The following is an 11,921-nucleotide window of genomic DNA, read 5'->3' as shown; positions in this document are numbered from 1 at the left end:
TACACTTGTATATTTCTCACAACTTCTGTTAGGTTTATGTGGCTGTTATGGGTTGTCCCACAGGAAATTATTTCAATTTATTGTGATGTGAAAAAATTTCTAGGTTTTGGGCTATAATTTCTTGTTTTGATGTTATATTGTGAAGCATGTCACTGTTTCCTCATGTGAACTTCAAGTTGTTTTCCTTGCTATTTGAAAATATAGAAAGGAAATTGCTGATGCTCTTTTAGCTCTTACTTAAATGAGCTATAAATATTTATTTATTTTAACCTTGAAGTTCTTTATGCATTATCATTGTTTTTGAGGGTCTGCATGCTGGGATGTTTCATGCAACCTTGTAAGTACTCTTAGTCTATAGGAAACACTCTTTTCTGAACGTAATGTCTTTTTTTTTTTTCTAGCTATGCTGGCATATAAAAATGTTTGTGTTTTTTTTCTTGTCTGCTATTCCCAGACTTTTTATATGAAAAACTCAAAATTTTTTGTGCTGTTTTCTTGTTGGCATCACAATGTCATAGCTGTTTCTCATGACTGCTCTTACTGTGAAATGTTTCTTACATTTAACTTCAGCTTCTTTAATGGAAAGCCTTTAACTTTTTTGCTTACTGATTGACATCTGTCTTGAGTAAAATTAAAATACTCAGAAATCTGAATGCTTTGTTCAAATTGGTTAAGTGAGTATGATTAAGTTGTAAGAAGTAGCCCATCAAGTAAAATCTTATGACTGCATACAAAGCTGTCTGTTGAATTAAAAAAATAGAAACCCATCTTTTATTTGCAATAGCAGTGTTCTGATTTTCATTAAATCAATTATGTTTTACTCTATTTTGTTTAAACTCAAGATTAATTTCTATGGTTACAGGGGATATAAATCTCTAGATTACTTTTAAAAGGGTTTGTTTATTCAGAACAGGGCTGACAGTCTCTCCTTAAGAGAAGCTATTACTTAATTTTATTTTTCTAAGTTTAAATACTTAAAAATATTTGTAATGATACCCCAAAGGCATCATAAAAATGTAAAAATAATTATCCTCTAAAATTACCAAAATTACGGGAAATAGACATTTAAAAAATCTTACTGAGATTCATGGCTGAGAAAAAGAGAGAAAGGAAAAGTGCCTCGCTTCACAGCTTAAATTCTTGTCAGAAGTTTCTGATTTCAGTGATTAAAAATATACTTTTGAATTGTCAGCATTACTCAGATGTGAAAGAATAGCATTGATTTCCCTTTTACTTACAGCTAAAGCTGACTGCTCCCAAATTCTGCAAGCACTTTCTTGGGAGAAATTTCTACATTACTATGTACGGTGATTTTTCAAGTAGAAATGATTCTTCCCCCATAGTTGGGGAAGACCATTTTTTTCATAGGCCAAACCAGTCGGCAAGTACCCTGCGGTAGATCAAAAGCAGGATGGATAGCATTTTGTGGCAAGCAAGTGGAGGGGTCCAGAGATACTTCTTTGTGCCACATTGTACATTACCTTGGGAAGCTAATGGTCATTTGGTAGTTAACAGAAATAAGACCGAGCGATGTTCTCTAAAGGAAGGGATTTTTGTCAGGCATTATGGCTGGACTTTGGTACTTCCTCGGTGCTATAGCAGAGGAATAGTAGCTTGCTCAGACAATGCAGCAAAGCAGTCCATTTGAAGTGGGGCAGCACAAAAGGGACCTGTGTGCCTGACTCAGAAACTGACTAGATTTAGGGAAGAGGTGAATAGCCTCTATCAGTGTGTCACTCTGCATCAGCTGCCTAAGGACTTACAGTGACCAGGTGTCCCAGTGGGTTCCCAAGATTTAGGGCAGATGATCCAAGTCTTGGGGTTTCCTGTTACATGATGGGGGGGGGGGAAGGACCCTTTGTCTTAATTTTTCTTCCAATACCATGAAGCACTTGGATGAAAATCTTAATGGTGCACAGAATCAGCTTATTTCCAGTGTATTTGTTTATTTGCTTTCGTGCCTGATTTATGTGAGCTCTTTAGACAAGGAATCATAAACTTCTCATTTCAAACTGGGCATTTTCGTGGTCCAGTCCAGTCTTTTAGTGAGGGAGAAACTTGTTATGTGGCAAAAATGCTAGAGCAACCACTAAAGTCATGTTTCATCTATGTAATACAAATGAAGGTGTTGAAACGTAATGAAGGGATTTTTGCACTAATAACACTATTGTACTGATGATGAAAATCCAGAAAAATGCTTGAATACTGAAACAGAATGGTGCTCATCCCTCTGAATCATGTATGACAGTGGTAGGATTTTGAGACAGAGTTAAGTGTTGTGTCAGTTCGTGCTGCATCAGTGTATAGGTGTATTAGTAAATACACGGAAAATTTAGAACTCTGAATGAAAAGGGTCTGGCACAGGAGCGCGGGACTGCGGCGTGCATGAGAGAGGCTCCAGTCCAGCCACGGCAACAGCACAGCTGATGCCACAGGCCTCGCTGCTCTGGTGTCCTGTGATGGCTTCTGCTGAAGTGGATTCAATTTAGTCCCAAAGCGGAGCATGTGCACATGTAACTCTCTCAGAACTGCACTGGAAAAACTTGGATTCTGAATTTCCTAATTATGATCTGACAGAGTAACTTTTTATTACTGTATGTCTGTTAAATGAGATTGGAAATCTTTTTATATTGTAAAACATATTTGAATCAAGAAAATATAGTGCTAAATGAGCTCAGGCTGTGAGAACAAGAGACAAGAAAATCCTCTTACAGAAAGACAAAAGCAAAGTTGAATGCAGTTACTGAAAGGTTGTAAATGAAGCATTTTGACCAGCAATGGTAAAGGCCAATTATTGCAAATATGTATTTTGACCAATTTACTTTTATCTCTCAACCAAAACATTCCCCACAATTGTTGTAGGGTTTATATTTTAGTCAATGAGGTTTTGGATGATTGTGTAAAAAATATAAATTTTGAAGCAAGATATGATTAGAGTTGGACAATAAACAAGAAAAAGGGAAATAGTAAGCTTTATTAAAATCAGATGTTGCTTTTTTTTTTATTGACGGTATTTGTTGCCACAGAGAATAAATGAGGACTAGTTACTAAAAACGTTTAGCATGACATTACATTTCAGAAAGCCTACTGTTCATTTTTTCTGGAGGTCACCTCATGTTCCTTTTGACCCTCTACCGTCCATTTTCAGAATATTTAGATGTGCTTCTGTATGTGCAGGTATCAAACCAGTGTGTTCCCACAAGACCTAAGAAAAGTGACAAAATTAACAGAGACTTCTTTATCTTACGCTCTACATAAATTGAAGTTTTCTGTTTCAGAGTTGAAATTCAGTTTTTATAAGTAATTATCCTATAAAATATTTTTCTGTCTTTTTAAATGGCTGAAATACAAAGCATTAAAATGGTTTTAAGAATATGCAATATAGTCTAGGATAACTTCAATCTTAAAAAAAAAACCAATGGCTTCAAAATAGTTTTTCTGTTCAGTTGGAGTTTGCTGTAGGTACCATACACATTTTAAAACATGCAGCAGACCAAACAACAACCCAGTAAAACCTAAAGCCAGTGATAATACTGGGTACTTTCAGTCTTTATTGTGGTCAGTGGGGAACTGGAGCTTTCGAGCTGTTAGGTCTTAATTTTGCATTACTCTTACTAGAAGAGTCTTGAACGAAGAATGATTTGCAGTTGTGTCACAAGATTCCAAAAATAATCTCTTCAGCATGCAGTTGACAAAATCTTAGACCAACTCTGGATTATTTTTAAGGAAAGCACGGTAAGATGAAATGTGAGGCTTTTAGGCTGATAGTAATTTACTACCAAATTTTCCACTTTGTATAATAAATGGTGAACAAAAAATCAGAATAACCTATTGCAGAGCTAAAGTGTGCTTTAGAGGCTAAGTATTTAAAATGTGAACTGACAGCAGCAAAAATCAGTGAAACAATTTTTAACCATAGGCAGTACATATCTGCTATGTAAAGCAGGAATTAAAAACCCAAAAATATTTCCTTTAAAAGCAAGCTGTTTTTTTTTTATTTACTGTGTAAACAGTGCTTTTTCATTTTTTACCAGTTTCATATTAAGCAAAATTAAGAATTTTCCACTCCAGACCAGGCATTAGGAAATGGCTTTGCTTCTTACTGCAGTTTAGAGGTTTCTTAATCGGTTTCTTAATGATCACCGGATACTGCCTGTGGTATTCTGTAAACAGGTTTTATCTTCCAATATCCCACAACGGTTAATGCAATTTTTTGCAATGATTCATTAAAATTTAACTTTCAAAAAAGGTGTGTTTTAAATTAGAAAAATACTATTAATATTACACATTTTATTTTAAAAATATTTTTAGAGTTTTGTACCATCTTCAATATCCCACAATGGTTAATGCAAATTTTTGCAATGATTCCTTAAAATTTAACTTTCAAAAAAGGTGTGTTTTAAATTAGAAAAATACTATAAAAATATTTTTAAAATAAAATGTGTAATATTAAGAGTTTTATACCATCTTTACCTTGAGAAGGCAAAATGCCTCGGTCTTTATTTTCGTGGCTATTAATTCAGTTTTGAGTGTTCTTACCCCACGTACCACACACTTTATTAACACAACACCCCCGTTCTTGGTTATGTTAATTCCTTTGCTCCGAATGTAAGACTACGAATAAAATGCAGTTTAAAAGTTTCCCTGCCCGTTGCTGATGCTGTAACATAAATGCTGATGTAAAGCAGAAACCGAACAAAGTCACAATTTTCCCGAGATTAGAGGTAGCCAGGCTGGCTGTCTCCTCGCCTCCTGCTACCCGCTTCCAGCGTCGGGCCACCCCCACGCCACAGTTTAGATATTATTTGCTCTTTTGGGTTTCAGATTACGAGAGCAATTGATCTGTGTGACCTATTTTAGAAACTTTCACGTTTGCTGGGGAAACCTAAACCAAATGTATCCCCTCAAGAGACAAATCGGTTGAAAACTGGCCGGTTGGCGTTTGGAGGCAGGCAGCGCGCCTCGGCAGTGATGCTGGTAGGACAGCACCACCTCATGGCCTGCGGGTGAATCAACAGCCAAACTAAATAAAAGCTTTCACACTGTTACATTCAGAGCTGGATCTTCAACTCTGAACTTAACTTCGGTTTAATTTAATTGGTTTAACCTTTGTTGCATGTCACTGTGTCAGGGAGTTAAATAATTTCATCTTTTTAAGGTTTCAGTTTCTGAAAAGTCGAATCCAGGTAACAGTACTTTAAAAACAAAATTGCTGCTGTTCTTAGGCAGCATCCTACAGGAGCCTGTATGAATTCAATGAGCTGGCAGTGCTTAAAATATAACCTAGAGAGAAGTTATGTGGGACCTGGCCTTTCATGTGTTGCGTTTTTAAAAAGTTCATAGCTCTATCTAATCAAAGGTAGTTTGTAGTGGAAAACTTCTCCATAGGAGTAATTTCTGCGTCAAAACTTTTCTAACTCATCTTTCCAAACTGTAATCGTTAAGGAAGAACTCATTATTTTAAAATTTCTTTAATATAAGTTAGGTATGTTTATGGTATCTATTCTGTTTGGGTTTTATTCCAAACTTCTGAAGTTGCTTGCCTTCATTACATCCATTAAGCATGGAAAAATTCATTTTTTTAAAAAAAATATGTTTTAGACATTGCAAACAATTTCTTTTTGTACTAAACCAAATTTATGTTCTTACACCAGATACTGTCTCTCTTCCTAGTACTGAGACGGTATTTTTTTTGGTTGGAAACATGAAGTTCCTGTGCATCACCTAATGTCTTATTGAAATTCTTAATTTCTTCTGAAATAGGCAGTGGCTATGTTTGGGTTGACTGTATGTTTGGAATTGAAAACATTGTAGCTGTCTAGATCGTAATGTTATAACAATCTTTAGTTTTCTGCTCTGTGCAGAGGGGATTGTGGAATGTAGTCACATTTTCGTGGATCTGTAGATGAATCTATTTAGGTAAGACATCTGAATACAAGGCTTTTTGGACATATTGAAAAATTAAATAACCTTTTACTTATTTTTGTGGTTAATTAGACACTTACATTAGCAGTGCTTGTCAATGCTGCTGAATTAACAGTAAATGCAGTGTTTCGTAGGACTTTTGTAAGAGCCTTTCTATTATGTTTTGGTTTAAAGTATTTTAAAAGCTTTCTTTAGCAAAGTACATCTTTTAACAATTCGGAATGGCAGTATAGTGCAAAGTGTAACAGTCAATTTTATATGGTAGTAAATAGTTGCTTATTGTTCTGATGGAAGAGTAAACTTGATAAAATGCTATGTTTGTTCAATGAAAATGACTATTCAATGCTGTTGAATTCTCCATACAATATGTCACGGGAACCTACTCCAATCATTTTAATCGTAAACAATGCTGCTGCTTCTTGCAGTGGGTTAAACGTATGCAAATTGGAACCTACTGTTTCATGAGTGATCAATTCTTTGTTGGGAGTGGAAAGAAATGTTGTATGTATTGCTAAGATACTGAAGGAAGCATAGTCAGCGTCTTTGTTCTAAAGTATATGCATCTTTTGAAGATGCTGCTTTCGAGGGAATGCTTTCCTGTTTCTCTTCTTATTTAAAACTATAGCCTGCTCTAAAATCATAAAAAAAAAAAACTCAATAAAATAACATCTACCATTTCTAGTGAAGGCCCCAAGTATAAATAGAGCTGTGCATACCACCTGTGGTAGCAGATGGCAGCCATTCACAGCTTCCTTTTGTGTTGGACCCGCATTATATGTAATATTTGCTTTTATGTTTTAATAAGAGTTGTTAAAAAAAATCTACAGTGGCAACAAAACACAGATATGTGCGTTAAAGAGGTAGTTTACAATGAAGATAAACTTTTTGAAGTGCAAACTGGAACCTGAAGTAATTTTTGAAAAATTACATTACAGACTTTAATGTGAATTTATAGAGTGTTTTTCACTTGTGTGATGCTGATGCTTTTGTTGCCACCCAGTGTAAAACTGCTGCTGCTTCACTGTAGAGAATCGATTGTTTTATCATGATCAGAACTACACTTGGAAGTTTTTAAATAACACCTGGAGTCTCCAGCTTTGGTATTTGAGCTTCAGAGCTTATTGTTTTTAAGTTTCTGAAGTTGTAACTAAATATACCTCCTTTCATGGCAGATGCGTCTTTTAGGAAGTTCCCTACTGGTGCTGTCCAGCCTCTGCTCTCCCTTGTGCTGATACAGGTATTTGTGGAGCTGAAATGAAAGAAACTGATTCTTTATATTTGGTCTTCAGCATTGTTAATGGCCATTTCCAGGAAAGCAATTTTTAAAAAGTAATTTCAGTGTTTTGGTGTGTGGTATTGACCCTCAAGGGAGTGCCAGTGGGACTGGGAAGAGGGGGGAGCTTGGAGTTTCGTAAGCAGTCTTTGTTGTCAGAAAGAGAGTAACCCTCTGTGTTCTGGTAGTGAACAGAAGTTCAAGAACATGCTGTTAGTATAGTGATACAACTGATGTTGGCAATGTTGAAAGGAAATTATTTTTTTTTTCCCCATGATTCCCATAAAAATATCAGTCATATCTGAAAATTCAGTAGTGTTCTTCCCCATAAGTCAAGTTCAGTCTTAATGTAGTGCAAGAGTGCTGCAACTATGAAGGGCACTTCTCTAAACCCTCCTATCCCTTCAGGGAAAAAAATAAATAATTTCATTATTTCAAGGTTGAAGGAGAGGCTTTTTTTCTCTGCTCCAGACTTTCAGAAAAGACGGAGGTATTTTCCAGAGGCAGAGAATGGGAACTGTGACAAGAGGCCAATATTCAGATGTGTTTGTGCTTGTCTTCAGGTTGTTCTCATCTATCCTTTTGATGGCTGTGTTGACTGGTGGTGTAATTGTTTTGAAAATGAGCATATACAGGAAATAGGAAGTTGCAGTTATGATGGATGGGTAAATGGAGTGGAAAAATTGGATATGCTGAAATGCAAGTGGGATTTAAAATTGTACTAGGTCTACTTGAAAGATTAATTAGAGAAGATACAAAAAATTAGCCCAGAGGCAGTAAAAAAGCAGGGAGGGAGAGAGGGATTGACTGGCCAAGAGAACTGTTGCAAAAGGGAAGGCTTTGTAGAGATTAAGTCAGATTTGGCAAAATTCACAATGAGGTAACTAATGGTATTAACCCCCCCAAAGTTAAAATATTCTTTAGCTATGTAAATGAAAACACAATTAGCAAAAAAGCAGATTTGTCGTGCAGCTGGAATGTAGATTAGGAATAGTTTAGGCATGGTCTCCAGACTAAATTAATAAGGAAAAAGCAGTGGACCAGCAGGGTAAAAGCAAGATACTTACAGGGAACCAGGGCATAGAATTAGAAAATTGCACAAAATCTCCAAACTTTAATGCAGTCAAGTTGTGGTTATCAGAGAATCTCTGGGCTGAGTTCAGACACAGTGTATTTGAGAAATCCCAAGTTGAAGGCAGCTATTCTTAATGAAAATACATTGGTGGAAAATGGTGACATTTGATCAGAGGGCAGCAAATTTAATGCCTATAATTAAGTCAGCAGAGGAAAACCGATAATGGCTTCAGCAGGGCCTGACTCAGAAGTGGTCCAGGCTTCAGAAAATAGTTTAAGGGGAAAAAGATAAATAGCAAGCAAGATACGCTGCAGTATAATTTGGTGTCTTACTGAAAATAGGATGTGCCCAACCAGCTTGATGCTTTAAGAAAATCTGCTTTTTCTTCGTTAAGACCTGGTGTCTGATAAAGTGCTAATAGGAAGTCTAGAGGAGATTAGGAGTGAAAATATTAACTGAGTAAGATGGATAAGCAGAAGGAATGCTTCTGAAAGAAGTATTGGGCTGAAGAGAGGTTAATAGTAGAGTTACTCTGGGATTGATTTTAAAACTCATATTGTTTAGTACTGTTCTTATTTTGCGGAATGCAAAAAGTAAGATGGATCACTAAAAATTTACTGATGAGGGCGTGCTGGGAGGGAGGAGCATGATACGTTACAGCAAGTGCTGAATGGCTCTGAGGTCTGGAGTTGTGGGGAGAAGAAAGAAATTCACCAGTAGAATATGCATTTAGAGACTGAAACAAAGGGTAAGCTCGAAACTAGTCAATGAAAATTATAGAAGAAAAGATATTTCCAGCTGAGTTACAAAGTAATTAACACCAGTGAATGTCCTTCCAGTCATCTGCATTGGAAAAGGAGGGATACAAACTGGAGCAAATGCAAAGGAAAGTTATGGGTTAGGCAACTCAGAACTCTCTTGTGAGAAGAAACTAAAAGCTTGGGGTTGTTTGTCTGGGACTACAGAAGTTAGAGGGAGATAGGATTATTAATGATAAACTCAAACACACATGCAGGGAAGCAGAGCTTTTAAGAGAAAGGTCTGTTTTGAAGCAAGAGCAGATGGATAGAAGTTGGTAATCAGTAAACCTGGAAATCTGATGGCTCTTACTTGTAATAAGAGCAGTAGGATTCTAAAGCCATTCAGTTAGAATAGGGAGATGCTTTATTACCTTTAGGCTGGAGCTTGCTAATTTTGTAGAGTGTATGGTGTGCCTCTGATAACCCCAGAATAATTGTAGGTTGATGACCTTGGAGATATCTTCAAGATTTATATTTGTATAATCAGGGGTATTTTATGTCTGCAGAAGATTAAGCATTGGGCCAAAAAAAAAATTTTTTTAAATAAAATACACGTTCTCTTTAATGATAGTGAGACCTCCTTTTCCATAAAAATTGTTTGATTTTGCTGATACAGTAATAACAAATTGAATTCAAAACTATGCCAGTAGTACATGATAAGAAAAAGCAAAAGAGAAATAGCAACAGAGCAGGATTGCAGAAGATGCTGTTAGAATTTGAGGGAAAGTAGAACAAGAAGTCTCACTTCTGATGCAAATCTTGGGAACTAAGAGCTTGATGTGAGTATGGGCATAATGGTGTCATTCTAAATTCATGAAAATAGCTTTACAAATGAAGGAGAGGCAAAGTGGGGTCAGTGCAATTCAAACACACGATGACAATTTTGGCCTAAATAGAATGCTCTTTGTGACTAGATGAATTAATTACTGTAAGACAGTGTTCTTGCTTGTCATTCTGATTCTTTCTGCTTGTTAATCACTCGTAAATTGTAGCTATTGCAATAATATTAAGATTTATTACTTAATAAAATTTTGCTAATCTCTTTTATGGTTTAACATTTGTTCACGTATTGATGTAAATGTTTTGAAATGTGTTTTATTTTACATTTCTACTCTTTGTCCTCTGTACAAAGTACTTTCTTTCTGCCTACTATTATTCTACTGAAACATTGTATGACTGTTTTAAATGTTTTGCTTTCATAGTCAAGCTTAATTTGCTTATTCAGCAAATTTCATTACATACCAAGTCTGAGCTGAGAAAGAGACTAGGGTACAAAAAATAAGTTCCAGTCGCGATGAGTAGGAACATCTGTAGAATAATTTAGCTTATTCTTTGTACCTCATTGATCTTGTAGTGGTTTCAGTATTTCCCTTCATACTGCTTATGATGGTGCTAACACACTTTAGGAAACTTTGGATCTAATGGAGGTACTAACAGAACTCAGTTTGCTATGAAAGGGGTGAAATTTCCTGTGCTGTTAATCACAGGGAAAACTTTAAACTTGAAAACTGGGAAAGTTGTAGTAAAAGTGAAACGGAGCAAATAATAATAGGGAAATTTATGTGTATTTATTTTCACAAGGACACACTTATTTTTAGTTGTACAAATCACTGTGGTCTTACTAAATATATTTTTTTTTTCCTCTTGCTTTTTTCAAAGAGCTGCTGATCTTTTGAAAAAAAAAAAATTGAGGGAATTAATCTTCTATTTATCCAAACTATTATTGTGTTCTTTCTCTGTGTTTTTTTGTTTAATTACAAGGAACATTTGCATGAAAATAGAATTTTAAGACTTAAACTTCTGATGCTTTATCCCAGCTACACAGTTAAACTGCATTTATTGTATTTGTAAACTAAAACAACTGTTGTTTTGTAAAATCCTTTGCATGCTTTTTTACACTAAATTATTAATGAATATGTGATAATACACTTTAGAAAGGTTCCCCCTTGAAAATACATACCACTATGGTATAAATCTCCTTCCTCTCCCTCCATGCCATCATATCTTCTACAAAACCTTCCAAGGAAGTCATATTGGTAGTCATCTCATTTCAGGGGCCAGATAGACTAGATTTCTATAGTTCCTTCATTCTCTAAAATAAGCAACATCTTACGCTACGTCAAATCTTTTAAATCAAACTAAAGTTTGCAAATCTTCTTTCAGGTCTTTAGGAGTTTTTTTGTCTTTTCTAAGGATCTTTGTAAAGACTTTTAGTAAAGCAAATCAAGTGGATTTATAGCAAAATGTATGCACAGTGAAGTGGAAAAACAGAGATAGAAATTTGATAGGGATGTATTCTCTGGCAAAACTTACTAAAGATTATCAGATGATAGAGATACTACCTCAGTTTGGGCTCAAACTGGTCTCTGTACTACTGCAAAAACAGAAAAGAGAGGGGCAGCAACTTGCTCTACAAGTTCTGATAACTGAACCTGAATATGTATATCATACCTCATCAATAAAGTGTTTAAAACTTCCTTGCATTGTCTTCTAAAATGAACTTATTTTCTAAAATATACATTAGGTTCTTGTAATGTTTTGTGTTATTATTTTAATGTTTAATATTTTTAATATCTAATATAGTAGTTTTATTTAGTGTTTAGTTTATGGGTTTTGGATAGAAGACTTATTTTTACTACTTCTCTCTGAGTTCTACTTTCATACATCAGATCTTTTTTAGGTGATTTTTAGGTATTGGCTGCTTGCAAAATGTGAAAATTCTACTATAAAAGAGTAAATTTTATTATTTTTAATTACAGAATAATTTTATGGATTCATGTTTGAAATGTGTAATACTGAACATTAAACTAAGTAATTTCTCTGAAGTTTAATGATTATTTCTATTCAT

This window comes from Pterocles gutturalis, unplaced genomic scaffold (genome assembly GCF_000699245.1).
Source record: "Pterocles gutturalis isolate BGI_N339 unplaced genomic scaffold, ASM69924v1 scaffold3777, whole genome shotgun sequence".
Taxonomy (NCBI): domain Eukaryota; kingdom Metazoa; phylum Chordata; class Aves; order Pterocliformes; family Pteroclidae; genus Pterocles; species Pterocles gutturalis.
Note: the sequence above shows the minus strand (reverse complement) of the source record.